Here is a 14931-nt window from a genome sequence, read left to right as displayed (position 1 = left end):
AGACAGTGACAGAGGAATATCCTTTTCTGGTCTCTGCACATGTGCATGGTAGATAAGGCACATAAGTGTACAAGCGTGGACACACATACAGAATGGTGGGGCATTACATGTATAGACATGGACACACTCAGAGTTGTGGGGCATTATGGTTGTCTTTTTTTTTTAGTTTTTATTAATGAATGTTTTATTTAATATTAACTAGAAACAAATCACCAGAAAGTTATTACATGTGTGTGGCACACACTAAATTTTCAATAGACAGCACAAAACCATGACATTCCTTGGAGGGAGTGAAAGAGGAGTAGTGATAGAATGGGCAATGTTTCATAGACTCTTGTCATGGCGTCCTTATTCCTCAGGCTGTAGATAAGAGGGTTGAGCATGAGGGTAAAAATAGTGTAGAAAACAGCCAGAATCTTATCTTCTGCTGGGAAACAAAGACTCCGAGGTCAAAGATAGGTGTAGACAAGAGGTGGATAATAAAATGTCACCACAGTTAAGTGAGTTGAACATGTGGTGAAGGCCCTTTTCTCTCCCTCATTTGAGCGCATATGGAAGGCAGTTAAAAAGACCTGACCATAGGAAGCTGTGATGCCCAAGAAAGGCAGTAGGAGAAAGAGGCTTGTGCTCACAAACACCAAGTACTCATAAACCCAAGTGTCCATACAGGCCAGGAACAACATGGCTGGAACATCACAGAAGAATTGGTTAATGGACCTAAAATGGCAGTAAGGAATATAAAGGGCATATAAAGTATGTGCTAAAGAGTGGATTGAACCAAATAACCAGGATCCTATGATCATCTTCAGACACATTAGTTTGTGCATGTAAATGGGATAATAAAGGCATCTTAGTTAGGGTTTTATTGCTGTGAACAGACACCAAGACCAATGCAAGTCTTATAAATAAAAACACTTAATTGAGGCTGGCTTACAGTTACAGAGGTCCAGTCCAGTATCAAGGCAGAAACATGGCAGCATCAGGCAGGCATGGTGCAGGAGGAGCTGAGCATTACCACATCTTCATCCAAAGGAAGCCAGGAACAGACCGAGCATCCTCAGGCAGCTAGGAGGAGTGTCTCCAAGCCTATCCTCAGAGTGACACACTTTCTCCACACCTTCTACTAGTGCCACTCCCTGGGCCAAGCATTTGCAAACCATCACAGAGGGGCTGGCAGATAGCCACAAAGAAGTCATAAGCCATGGAAGCCAGGAGCAAGCCCTCAGAACCAGCCATGGTCAAAAAAAAGAAAAAAAGAAAGAAAAAAAAAAAAAAGACTGCACTCCACAGCCCAGAAAAGAGATGTTTGTGGCCAGAGAGGAAGTTAAATGCCAGCTTGGGAACAGTGGTAGAAAATCCATCAAGTCCATAAGAGAGAGCTGGCTGAGGAGAAAGTACATGGGGTGTGAAGCCTTGGATCGACATAGATAAGGTAGGTCATGCTGAGTTTCCAAGCAAGGCCAGAAAAAAGCCATGTGTGATGAACAGCAAAAGTAGCAGGCCAGTCTGATTTTGTGAGAGCAACCCTAACAGAGCGAAATCACTTGAGTTGTAATTCCATTTCTCCATGAAAATGTATATCTTCATATTTCTTGAGAAGAGCGACCTTTATAATATATCTTGAAAACACTGCTCCTCTTTCTAGATGGTTGCATGCTCCGTCCATTAATTCTTGGAAGATCATATAATCTGGAAATAGGCTCCAGTCTGATGATTTATCCATGTCTAGTCTACAACACAGCATTTACATACAGCAGACTCTCAACCTGTGTGTCTTTACAATGCAGCCATTCCATGCAGATGGCCTGTGGGTCTTGAGAAGTCTTCAGTCCCTCTCTGATTTCAAAAAAGAGAGAAAGGTAAGGTTTTGGGGCTTTGCTGAGGCCCACTATAGGAAAGCTAATTTCATCTGGTAAAAAGAGTAAAATCTGAGTTCTATCTATGGTCCTATGTGAAGAAGACATGATTTTATAAATAAGCTCTGTCCCCAAACATAAGATTACATATTTTCTGTCGCCTCTTCCTTAAGAGTTAATGCAAATGAACCTTCCAAGCAACTGGGCAGAAAAGTATAACTAAGGAAAGCTGACCCTGATGAAGTAATGTTATCAAGATGGGGAGGGGGATAATTATCTCTTAATGAGCTAAGAACTCTAAGAGCCAGAAGCCCCTCCCTGGAGACAGATGCTTTCTGAACCTCCCTTCTATGCCTGCAAGCTTTTCTGAGTTCTAACTTTCATAACAAGCAATTTCTTTCCACCATTTCCTCTCTTCTTCAAACCTTAGGCTGGCTAACCCTGATGCTCTGGATAGTCTCACTGTGAAGGATGGTTCGTTCCTCTCCTCTGGGCAGCTGAGCACAGGCTTTTCAACCTGGGCCTGCCAGCATTCCTGGATCATAACTCAAAAGGAAAGTCACTCTTTCTTCCTTATATCCATCTTGTCTCTCAGAAGCCTCTGTGATGTCAACTTGCCTGTCCTGTTGTTTTTCTCTCAAACTAGCAACATGGTCCTTAATCTTCCTTCCAAGTCTAATTTAAATTCTTTTATTTAAAAATCTGCAAAAAATACCCCATTCCCTAGATAGCAGGAGGGATCCACATTATTGGGTCTGGGTGCCATTTTCATGCTGGCTGTTGTCTGAGGGATGTTCTGAGCTGCTAAAGGCAATGCACCTTTCTGCTTTTCTTTTCTAAAACTCAGCAAAAGCTCTCTCCCTCCCTCCCTCCCTCCTTCCCTCCCTCCCTCCCTCCCTCCCTCCTTCCCTTCCTCCTTCCCTCCCTCCCTCCCTCCCTTCCTCTCTCCCTCTCTCCCTCTCTCCCTCCCTCCCTCCTTCCCTCCCCCCTCTCTTTCTCTCCCTCTCTCTCATTCTCATTCTCCCTTTGCGTATTTTCCTTTTCCAATCAGGGCTTTATTGTTTTAAGGAGGTGTGTGTTACCCTGTCTACCATCCACCAGTCTGCTTCTATAGCAAGAGCACCTTTAAGGATGGGAAAAGACGCATAACACCAAACTGTTGCCTCCCTTCGGATACATCCAGGCTGTAAGAACATTTGGCTTCTCTCATCCTATTTTCTGTTCTCACATTGGTCTCATTGCAGCCTCTCTTCTCATGGACTGCTAAGGCCAGTGCTTTCTTTTTCCTGAATAAAACTTGTAGAAAAATACCACCCAATGGTCCCCAGACACCCATGTATATAAGGATAGCCTGGGGAAGCACACTCCAATTTAGAGTTTGGCTTTCTAGCTGAGACACTGGGTTTCACTGGAGACCTCAGTCTTCTGTCTGTCACTTGCCTGTAACCTGGCAGTAACAGAATTTATCACGGAAGGGGCTGATAAATGTGCCCAAAAGCCAGCATCAAAGCTCTGTGCACTGCATTTCCTTTCAATAAAAAAAAAGCCATTTGGTAGCTACTGCCATTCCCACCGACTGTTCAATAGGCAAAATCTTCCCCCTGTAAACACAGATTCACACACCAGTAAAAGAAAACGAAGTTTATGCATCTCAAGGCAAGGTAGGGATTCCATTAAAGCCTCTGTTTGCGTTCATGATTTGTCTCATTTGAGACACTAGAGCAGAAGTGATTGTAGAATTTGTGGGAAAAATATGTGTATTGCATTTATTGCCTTTTTAGACCAATTGTTCATTTTTTTATTTTTTAATGAAGAACCAGAGCATTGGTATTATGAATGTTGGAGACTATACAGTCTTGGTTGTACTTGTTCAATGCCATTATTATAGTCTCCCATACATAGCACACAATAGCGGAGCATACTTAACAGGAGCTGAGCTGGGCTCTAGACTTTGGGTGGTTTGAATTGATATGGCACCCATAGACTCATATATTTGAATGCTTGGCCCATGAGGAGCAGCAGTATTAGGTGTGGCTTTGTTAGAGGAAGTGTGTCACTGTGGGATCAGGCTTTGCAGTCCTGTATGCTTATATTCCACAGGCTGCCTGTAGATCTAGCTTCTTCCTCACCAGCACCATGTCTGCCTGGGCACTGCCATGCTTCCCTCCATGACGATAATGAACTAAACGTTTGAAACTATATGTCAGAATGAACTAAATATTGTTTTTTATAAGAATGGCTGTGGTCATAATGTGTTTTTAAATCAATAAAACCCTGAGACAGACCATGTGCTGTAACTTTGTGGTTTCTATTTAGATTGACATCTAGAAGTCTCAGGCTTAGTTCTAGTGATGGAGTCTTTATTTCTTTATCCCTAACTGTTTCTCAGAATTTGTGTGGGATACTTAATAGCATTCTGTGAGAATGTCATCAGAGACCAGAGATATATAAACCTATGGCAGAGAGCTCTGACTTGGCTGAAGCAGCCTATCTGATGTTTTCTCTAGTATACTTCAAAACATGCCTTCATTTAGGATCTTCTTCTATTCTATTACTATAAAAACTTAAAATTGTTACTGCACCAGACCACGGTATTTGAGATAACCTAAATCTATGTTTACAGGCCATTGTGATTCAGACTTGGATCCAGAATAAACTATGTTTTATTTCTTTTGTGGTGAAAGCTGTGTCATGTACCACCAATAACAATAATGAATTTTAAGAAGGTACTAGAATTTTGCCTTTGTTGCTACATCATTTTCTCTTCCAAGAGCAAAAGAGCCGTAAGCATCACATTGTAAGACTTCCCAAATTCTAGAACCATGAACAAAATAATTCTCTATGACTTAAATTTTATTCATTCTTTGCTATTCTGTTATAGCAACAGAAAACAGACTAAGATATCATTTTTTACCATCCCTAATGTCCCCTAAATCATATTCCAGTAAATCATATCTGTATACATATGTAAAAATTTAAACTGGATTTTAACACTTAAAAAGCTGTTTTTATATCTAGTTAATTGATTCTGGCACAAAGAGCATTATTTGGAATGCATATGGAGTCAGGACAGCCTACCTTGAGGGTTCTAGGATTCAAACTCAGGTCATCAGGCTTGGCAGCAAGCCCCTCTACTCATGGAACCGTCTCACTGACCCTATGCTGAACTTTGTTTAAGTGCTTTTAACACATTTTAAGCCCACAAAAATCTAAAATCAAATCTTAGGTGTTCATTAGATGAGGGAGGATTTTAACTGGTGTGTGAGGTTGGGATCTGCTCATATGACAATTGCTGGTGCTAGGGAGATCGCCCAGAGCCTGAAGAAATAGGGAGGTAGCCTCAACTTTAAAGACAGTTTACCTTTGGCTCAAAGTACTACCTTTTGTTCACTGACAAAGATCAGTGTGTTTAATAGAATGCAGGGGTGAGAGTCTGAACTTGAAGTTAACCTCCAAAAGAATAAACTAAAAGTTGTCTTCTCTATGCCCATCAAAGGAATGGATTAGAGACAAAGAACTGTATCAGGATTGGACAGGAGAGGAGTTTCCATCCCCTCTATTCCATCACCCTGATCCCCCTCACACACATTTTACCTCCATACACTTTCCTCACCCACAATAGACGTTTTAAGATGAAATGCTTAGACCCTTTTCCCTGGGGCGTCAATAGAGCTGCTCTGTAACAGAGAACTGAGATGACAGAGCTGTCGAAGGGACTGAATAGTCAAATCTACTTATCTTCTTCATTGGTCTCACGGCTTTTGTCCTGATTTTAACCAGCAGGCTGTGATAACACATACTCCTCTAGAAACTGGAAGAGTTGTAAAGTTGTAAAAACATGGTAGAGCAGAATGGAGTATTTTTTCTACCTAGTCTGGACAGAGTATAAATATCCTTCCTTCCTTTCTTTCTCTTTTTTTGTTTGTTTTGTATTTTTTTTTTTTGAGAAAGGGTTTCTCTGTATACTCTTAGATGCCCTGTAACTCACTCTGTAGAACAAGCTATCCTTAAACTCAAAACTCAGAGAAGATCTGCCTGCCCATGTCTCCAAGTGCTGGATTAAAAGTATCTACCACTCCCTAGCAAACAATTATTTTGTCTCGGAATTTCTGTGCCTTTTTAATATTTTATTTTGTTTTCTTTTTTTAGGACAGTGTCTCACTGTGCAACCCTGGTTGTCCTTGAACTCACTACATAGATGAGGCTGGCTTTGCACTCACAGATATCTGCCTGCCTCTGCCTCCTGAATTGGAATTAAAGGTGTGCAAACACTACACCCAGATGTCTATGCTACTTATTTTAGAATATAAGGAATCTGAGTTGATAGGTTTGGACCAAGAGCCCAGGATAACAATAATAGTTTTATCACTCATTTAAAATGGTGAAGAATATTATGTGTCAAGAGAGAGCTGTGTGATTCAAATGAGTTATTTAACCATTCTGTCTCAGTCACCTTCTCAGTCAAAAATACAAGTTCCAAGTTTATATCACAAGGAAGAAAAGAAACAAGCAAAAAGTTCATATGAAGCAGAGAACAGAGTTCTTCATACATAGAAAATATAGGACTACCACCCACATCATGGCTTGTCATACATATAGAGGTCATCCAAAGACAGAAGAATAGTTTATGTATAATTGAAACAAATCTGCATTATGGCGAGAACCTGTCAGAGGAAACTCTAGGTTCACTCTGAATGATAGAAAAGACATAAGCATTAGCAATCTTAACCAGAGGCTTGCCATAAAAATGATTAACCTAGAGCACAAGGCAGCTTACACACTGGAGACACAGCACTCTACTTCTTGGTCAATTGTAACTGTCATCTAAAATGCCTTAAGGGTTTTGAAAGACACATTCTCACATACTGGCTGAGTAGCTCACCAATGGCCTTCATGGAAAGAAGCTAGACACGGTCATGTTGTCAACATGATCCTGAAGGTGTCACAGCGTCTTCCCTGTGACCTAGACTCTAGATGCCATGTTTCACTCTCACAACCCCAGCCTCTCATGGCATGATCTCATTGCCATCAATATAACTGGAGGAAGGAGCCTTATCTTTACAGAAACATACAGCCAGTTCCCAGAATAAATGTCATCCAAGGCTGCCAGAAAATGATGTAATGAGACAGGTTAACTGCAAAGTGACAGTTGGCTTCTTTCCGTGCTGGTAGCTGCCAGACCTCACAAAACTGAGCTCTATGCACAAGGAGACATCCCTTTAGGAGCATCCCTCCTTCCTTAGGTCATACTATTAAGAGTGAAATAGAGAAATCTGGTACCCAGGGCTGAGGCTACTGTGCACACCAGAGGCACATGCCTTGGGGAGTTGTTTGGTCTTAAATGATGGGGTAAATCGGCAACCTTCTCTAGCAGGAATGAAGGTTAAAAAAGCCACGTGTGTTCTTTCATTTGACTGTCAGAGATTGCGACATTGGATCTTATTTCCCTAAAAGTTTCATGCCAGGGGAAATAAAAGTCTGATGCCTGGTGCCAGCCAGAGAGGAAACTTGTGTGCTGAAACAGGACTTCGTAACTTGTCACAGAGACCTTGCTAGAGAGCTTTGAGCCTAGAAGATGATTCTGGGCAGGTCTCCACCTTCACGAGAACTGTCCAGTCATAACCCTTCTAGCTTTCCATTTAAACCTGAACCTGTTAGACTGGCAAAGATAAACTTGAAGGCAGGTCACTGGACCATTTTGTTCCTTTTCTCAGTGTATCCACATTGAATAAATCTCCTTTCTCTAGTTATTATTATTATTTGTCTCTTTAACTGGAACATTAGAGGATAGATAGCCTAAGCCTAGCTTGTCAGGGTTGCCAGGGCCCTTGCTCTAATCCTAATGACAGCAGTCAGGCTGACCAGCATCTGAACAGCACCCTTCCTTGTGCTGTCTGTGTGATGCTCATACAGTTACATTAAGTGTGGGTCAGTGTCAAAACCAACAACGCCACCATTATAGCAAACTGACTCAAAATCTCCTGTAGCTTGGCTTGCCCTAGACTTTAAGCACATGGCATATACCAGGCCACCAGAAAGTTACCAAACTTACATTTGGTAAATTCATAAAAGAACAATTGGGCATAATATTCTTGACATGAGCAAGAAGTATGAAGTTATCATTTAACAATGTAAATAGAAGAGGCCACATTTACCCAGACTATCAATATTTGGTCACCAAGTGTATTTGTGTGTGTATGTGCTTAAGTGCATGCGAGAATGTGTGTGTTTGAGTATATATAAGTACATGTTGGAATATGTGTATATGTGCATGTGAGCATGTATGAGGGTGTGGAGGTATAAGTGTGTTTGTATCTGTGAGTATATGCACATGAGAAAGAGTATGTATAGTGTGTATGTGTGTATACATGTTGTAGTGTATACTAGGTTGTGCATGTATGTGAGTGTGTGCATGTATCAGCACTTCACATCCATGGCTAAATAATACTCTAATGTATGGAAACAGAAACATCTTGTTCACTGCTTGTTTGGTTGGTAGATCTTTGTGTTTTTTCCTGTGTTTTGACTGTCATCAGCAATGCTGTTTTGAACATTTGTAACCAAACTTGTACAAACATGTTTAAATCTAGGAATAGAGTTGTATCTCACATGACAACATCAAACATTTGAACAACACACCTGTTTCCTGAGGGGGCCACACCATTTTCCAGTCCCAGAAGCTGGGTATCAAGGTACTACCAATTCTCCCTTACCTGCATCTTTTCAATTCCAGCTGTCCTAATAACTGAGGTATTTATTCCTAGCTTTCATCTATATTTTCTATAGCTAATGATGTTCAGTTTCTTTTTATATGCTTGTTGGCTATTTGTATGTCATATATTGGGATCCTTTTTTGGTAATTTAATTTAGTTTTCACCTTTGTAAACTGTAGATTGTCTCTCTATTTTCAGGAGATGGTACCTGCATTACAGTATAAATTGTTGGAAAGTATTTCTCTCCTGTTATGTGGCTTGCCATGGTCATTTTTAAAAATGACATCCTTGAGTCAAAAATATTTGTTTTGAACTTTTAAAAATCTTCCTCATTATTTGGCTTGTGTACATACAAATACCATGAAATGCATGTAGAGGTTAGACAACAACCTCCATTGGTTACTTCTTTTCATTCACCATGTGTGTTCTACAGATGCAATTAAGGTTATCTGGCTTGGTGGTAGTTATTGTTACTATGATGGTTTGTATATGTTTGGCCCAGGGAAGTGACACTTACAGACCATGTTGGAGTAGGTGTGCCATTAGCCCTTGTCCTACCTGCCTGAAAGTAAATCTTCTAGAGGCTTTTAGATAAAGATGTAGAGCTTTCAGTTCCTCCACTACCATGCTTCTTCTTGATGACAAAGGAGTAAACCTCAGTACCTGTTTACTAGCCTCAGTTAAAGAGTGTCCTTATAAGAGTTGCATTGGTCATGATGTCTGTTCATAGCAGTAAAACTCTAACTAAGACAATTACTCAGTGAGCTACCTTATTGATCCCACATAAAACTTTATAATTTTGATAAAATCTACTTTATAAATGTATAGGCATGGTACAAATTCTATAAAAGAACAGAAACAGAGAAAGAAAGAACAAAATATTTGAGAAAATAATGACTGAATGTTTTCCAAAGTTGACTTAAAGAAAAGTACAATCACTGTAGGTATAAGATAGTCAATAAAATATACTTAGGAAAAAGTCAAAAATATTTCTCACCACAAAGAGATAGGATCTGAGAGAAAATTCAGATATAAAGAGACACATCAGTGATATGAGAGCAAGTCAGTCAGCTTGAGTGGCCATCAGAATCCAGCATAAAAGAGGATCACATTCTTCCTCAGATCCTCCAAGGGGTCACTGCGCCGACACCCTGATCTTAGTCCTCTATAAAAGAGAATATATTTATGTTGTTTTAAGTCAAAACAGTGAGAATTAGTTATGGTGCCCCTGGGAAATGCAGCCTCCTAGAACTGTAAAGTCTTCATATTCTTTTTATAAAAAAACATTAGTTTCTCTAAAGTTTAGTTCTTTAAAAAAGTAATTTATTTTTCATTGTGTATGGGAAAAGGTGGGGGTATGTAGTTTTTGCACCTGTTTTAGATACCCACAGAAGCCAGAGGCATTAGATTAGATCACTCCTGGAATTAAAATCGGAATTATAGGCAGTTTTAAGTATCCTCTGTGGGTTTTGGAAACACAGGTTAGGAGTTGCTCAAATTAGGAGCAGAAACTTGTTTAATGTGTGGCCTATGCAACATAGGAGATGCTGGGGTGCCTGTTCGGAGTTCGGAGACCTGGCTGTGTTCCTGCCCTGTTCACAGAACTATCTGTGTAGTGCTTGGGTTCTATTACATACAGTAAGATCAGTTCAACCCATGCAAGTGATAGGGACAAGATTAAAGCTCTTGTACTTCCAACATACAGGCAGCTATCTCTAAGGAAATGGCCAAGGCAGAACAATTTGGGGTAAATACAGTAAAGCGTGGACTTGCAACCTTTATCAAGATGGCCAGAAACACTCTAATGCTATCTGTCATTCTAGAATTCTGTTCCATGCCTTTCTCTATACCAGCTTAATCCAGAATGTTCAGCACTAACAGAAGTTAGTTTGTGTTCAAGTGTAGAAAGCAGAGTCATTAAATGCGCTATTGAATAGCAATTTCCCAGGAATTGAAAATCTATTCTGGAGGCAGGGATGCTCATTAAAACTCAGAAAGGAATTAAACAATTTACAAGTCTCAAAAAGTCCTTGAAACTTACAAGATTCACATGGAGATGGAGATCTCCAAGACATTATAGACTGTAAGGTTTGCTGAGGGTAAAGGAGAGTCTTTGTTCTATCAGGCTGCCTGTGACTCATGAACATATCTTCAGGAATGTAGCTTTCTTGAGTTTCAGCTATACTGAATTCTTTATATCCTTTCAATCTCAGCTAATATGCTGCATTGCTTAATAAGCATCCTCAGACTCCTGCCAATTCCTATGTTCTTTCTTAGTGACCTCATCCTTATTTATGTATATATCTCCCAGCATGGATACTATAATGGTTAATCTCAATATTCACATTGATGAGATCTAGAATTATGGGCCTCTGAACATACACAAGAGTATTGTCTGCTTAAGTTAATTGAGATAGGAAGGCCTGTCCACTGTGAATGCTACCATTCTCTGAACTGGGACTCAGAACCATAAAAAAAGAGGGGTAAGTGTACTGAGCACAAGCATTAATCACTCTCTGCTCCTTTCAATGGATGCAATAAAACCAGCTGCCCCTGCTGCTGTGTATGTCCCACCATGATTGACTGTAATCTGAATCTGAGCCAAAATAAGCACTTTCTTCCTTTAGTTGCTTTTGTCAGAGTGTATTTATCACAGTCAAGAGGAAGAATAATTAAGACAAATTTAGGTAAGTCACATTCTTTCAGAATATGTCATATAGCAACAACAATAATGAAACTTAAGTTAATGTGTATTAAGTTCTGTGTATTAAGTACAGATCTGAATACATTCTTTGTATTTATTAAGTTTGTTTTTACAACAATCCTATGGTATAAGTGCTAGTATTGCTTTTATTTAAAAGAATAGAAAGAAATATTCAGGAAGAGAAATTTGGTTAGAAAGAAACAGAGACAAACTTTGAATACAGTCATTTTAATCCAAACTCACAAAATGCTTCATTTTAAAAAATACCTCAAAGTATTAGTAATGTCTTCACAGGTTGTTCTGTTTATGTTCTTATGGTTTGTTTGAATTATGTAAATTATCTCTCTTTAGTGAAAAAAAAAATGTAGTATCTCCTAGACCAGAGATATATAACTGTTTGTAGCTCTGGTTGTAAGTCATATTGCAATAGTCACTGGAGATAATAGCAAGTGACTAGTGGGCAAATTTCACGGATGTGCTATCTTAGTTATTCTAATAAGCATCCTTATGATATATATGTATGTATGTATGTATGTATGTATGTATGTATGTATGTGTATGTACATATGTATAGTGTGACACACAGTAGTTTGCAATGCTATTTCAGTGAGCAAATATGTGATGCAGAGTTGGAAAGACAGAAGAACTGAGGCATGTGATGGAGAAAGGCATGTCTAGAAGTGGTGGTGGCAGGGTTGGAAGAAAGCTTTGGTAGATAGAGGAGCATGTGGTTGCCAAGTAGGGCCAGCTGGGTGGTATGCAGGACCCTAGAGCTCACACAGGCTCTGTGCACAAACACACTACCCAGCCACTCAGTCATCTGTGTTCTAAGAAAAAGTAGTATGTTCCTCCACAGATTCATGCTTTCAGCAGTTGTCCCTTAGCTTGCAATGCTGTTTGGTGAAACCTTGGCACTGCCAGAAGATGAGGTTTTGCTGGAGAAGGGAAGAAACAAAGGGTAGACATTGAGTATTGCACCTGAGCCTTGGTTCTGGTCCCTTTCTTCCTGGTGTACTGTGAAGGAAGGAGCCTAGTGCACCACACACACCCAGTTCGGACTGTATTACATAGTTACTGCTGTGATGGATGGAAGCCCCTGCCTCCATGAAGTAAAATAAACCTTCCTTCCCTCAAGTTGCTCTCCTTGCTCTAGCAACAGAAATGCCACTGACACATTCTCCTTGCCTTAAAAAGTATACTTTGGAAGAACTAAAGGTGCCAAGTAACCAGGGAAGAACTTTCTCTCTGTTCCTTTATTCCAGACCCCATGAGGATGAAAGTGAATTATCCACAGTTTACAGACATGGAAGAGAGGCCAGGATCTGTACCAGCCTGCCAAATACACAGAGAAAACATTCAAGTGATTTTTTTATCTGTGCTACTTAAAGACCAAGACAGACTTAATGGAGGAGAGAGCTTGCTGCTCTCTGACCTTAGCTGTGTGTTTTTCTCCATCTCCTGTCAAGTTTAGCACTATGAACAAACAATCACCAATGAGATGGAACATGAGGATACAAAGGGCAGACACCAGTGAGACAACACTGAGGTGAGGCTGAATCCAATCATAGAAAATACGGTTCCTCCACGATGCCCCAGAAAAGATGGACTGGCTTGCAGAAGGACACAGGCATGATGCCTGGTCTGCTTGTGCTGGGACTGTGGGATGCTGGCAGGCTACCCACCTGGATGAGCCTGGTCTCACAGTCCTGAGCACGGCTACAGCTTCTGGCAGGGGAGGGCTGAAAGCTCTGAAACCTTGCTTCACAGCAGTTTCCTAAACCTGGAAGGAATAGAAGTAAGTGATGTGAAAATATACTTAGAGCCTCATAAAATTCCAGGGCAGGAGCTGGGAGTGATCTGAAATGTAGCACATAGGACTAGCCACTACCTGGCATCTACAGATTAAACATATGTACACACATGCACACACACACATACACATGCATGCACACATGAGCACACACACACACACACACACACATACACACACAACATTTAATAGGAAAAAATTAAAACTAAGAGAAGTTACATGAATACATAATGAAATAATCTCCAGTGAGATTTTACAAACGTATTACTCCAGGAACAACACAAACATTAAGATCCAGCAGGATCTCCAGCCAACTGTAGGCCAAACCAACTCTTCACTATCACAGTAGCTTGAAGAGAACATGGCAACCCTGATCCCCCACTGTTCATGTCTTTTTTAGAGATACCTGAGTATTTTCCACTGAATCCTCTAATTGCTAATGCTAATTTTTAAAAGATTTTTAATTTAAATTTTAAATTGGTGCCTCTGTGTAGGGAAGTGTGCATACAGGCACATCTCTGTGGTGGTCAGAAGAGGGTGTTGGGTTCCCTGGGGTTGAATTGGAATATGCCTGAAAGATGATACAGTTGTTCCTTTTGTCTCCTAAGTTTCCGTGGTTGAGCTAATGTCACAGCTTTCTCTTAGCTGGTAGCCAGGTGACAAGGGTGTACTGCTGGCTCATTGAGATGATCTATGGTTCTATTTCTTATTTTCAAATGTTCTTTTGAGATTTTGTATTCAACACTCTCTCACTCTTCCCCTTTCAAATTCTAATGTCTACGTAGCTATAAATAAGCTAGAACACGGTGAGTGTGATTTGTCTCTATTCTCCTTTAATCCCAAATTAGTTTAGGTGTTAGTACCAATTTAAAGAGACTTAACACAAGAAAACAGGACCAGAATCCTGGAGGGAGGGATGAGGACATTTGCTTCTCTGTAAAACACCATGATAATACAAACCACATAGAGTCACTGGTTTACCCAGTAAACAAACCTTTACTGAAAACTTATTGTGGGCAGTCATTTTGGTAGATCTTAGAGGAACGCCAAATGAGTGAAAGTTAGCATGGGCAAGCAGAGTTCTACATGTCAGAAGGAAACATTCTTACCTCCTGCTTCTTGGGAATGCCTGTGAAGACTCAAGGGCTGTTTGAATGCTGTGGGCTCCTGGCCACTGTCAGGTCAACAGTGGCAAAATATACATGCCACTGGCATGTCTACTATTCTCTAGTAGATACAGGTCATCTCACTGATCCCCAGTCCTGGAGGAACCCACACTATCCTCCTCTTTAACACATACCAGCATGTCACTAAAATACTGTTTCAACAAAGAACAAAATCACGTTTTTGACTTCCCTTGTCTTTTCAGCTCATGATTGAAATGGTTTTGTGGCTACCGATCTTCATTATTAACTTGGGTTTAGGATCACCAAGGAGACAGCCGATGGACACTTAGGGGTGGGTCTGTCTGAGAGGCCATTCACAGAATTGAGGGAGAAAAATGTTTTCTAAATCAAGGCAGCACTATTTCATGATCTAGAGGCTCAGGGAGAAATAAATGATGAAGAAAAGTAGCTTAATATTTGTATTTTGTATCTTCTTCATCTCCATCAATACCTCTCCTGTTCTATCTTCAGTAAGCAGGTTCTTCCTCTTGCTGCCAATAACATGAATGTCTTCCTTACATCTGGGCCAGAAACATGGAACCATGGAACCATGAATGAAATGCTCTAAAAACGTGAGTCAAATGAATTATCCCTTCTTCGTGTTTCTGTCAGTATTTGTTTATGAAAGTGGCTCACATAGACAGATTACACATGCCCTGGTAAGATAGAACTTTGGTAAACA

General features: G+C 40.3%; 1 pseudogene across 1 annotated transcript; it reads right to left on the bottom strand.

The window, feature by feature from the left end:
- Positions 1-251: 251 nt before the first annotated feature.
- LOC308428013 (olfactory receptor 2L13-like) lies at positions 252-1569 on the bottom strand (annotated as a pseudogene). The gene is made up of 2 exons: positions 1164-1569; positions 252-841 (listed from the first exon to the last, which is right to left on the bottom strand). The product of its transcript is annotated as an olfactory receptor 2L13-like (transcript).
- Positions 1570-14931: the final 13362 nt, after the last annotated feature.

Source organism: Micromys minutus, assembly GCF_963924665.1.
Source record: "Micromys minutus genome assembly, chromosome: 12".
In the NCBI taxonomy this organism is placed as follows: Eukaryota; Metazoa; Chordata; class Mammalia; order Rodentia; family Muridae; genus Micromys; species Micromys minutus.
This window is presented reverse-complemented; position numbering and strand designations above follow the sequence as displayed.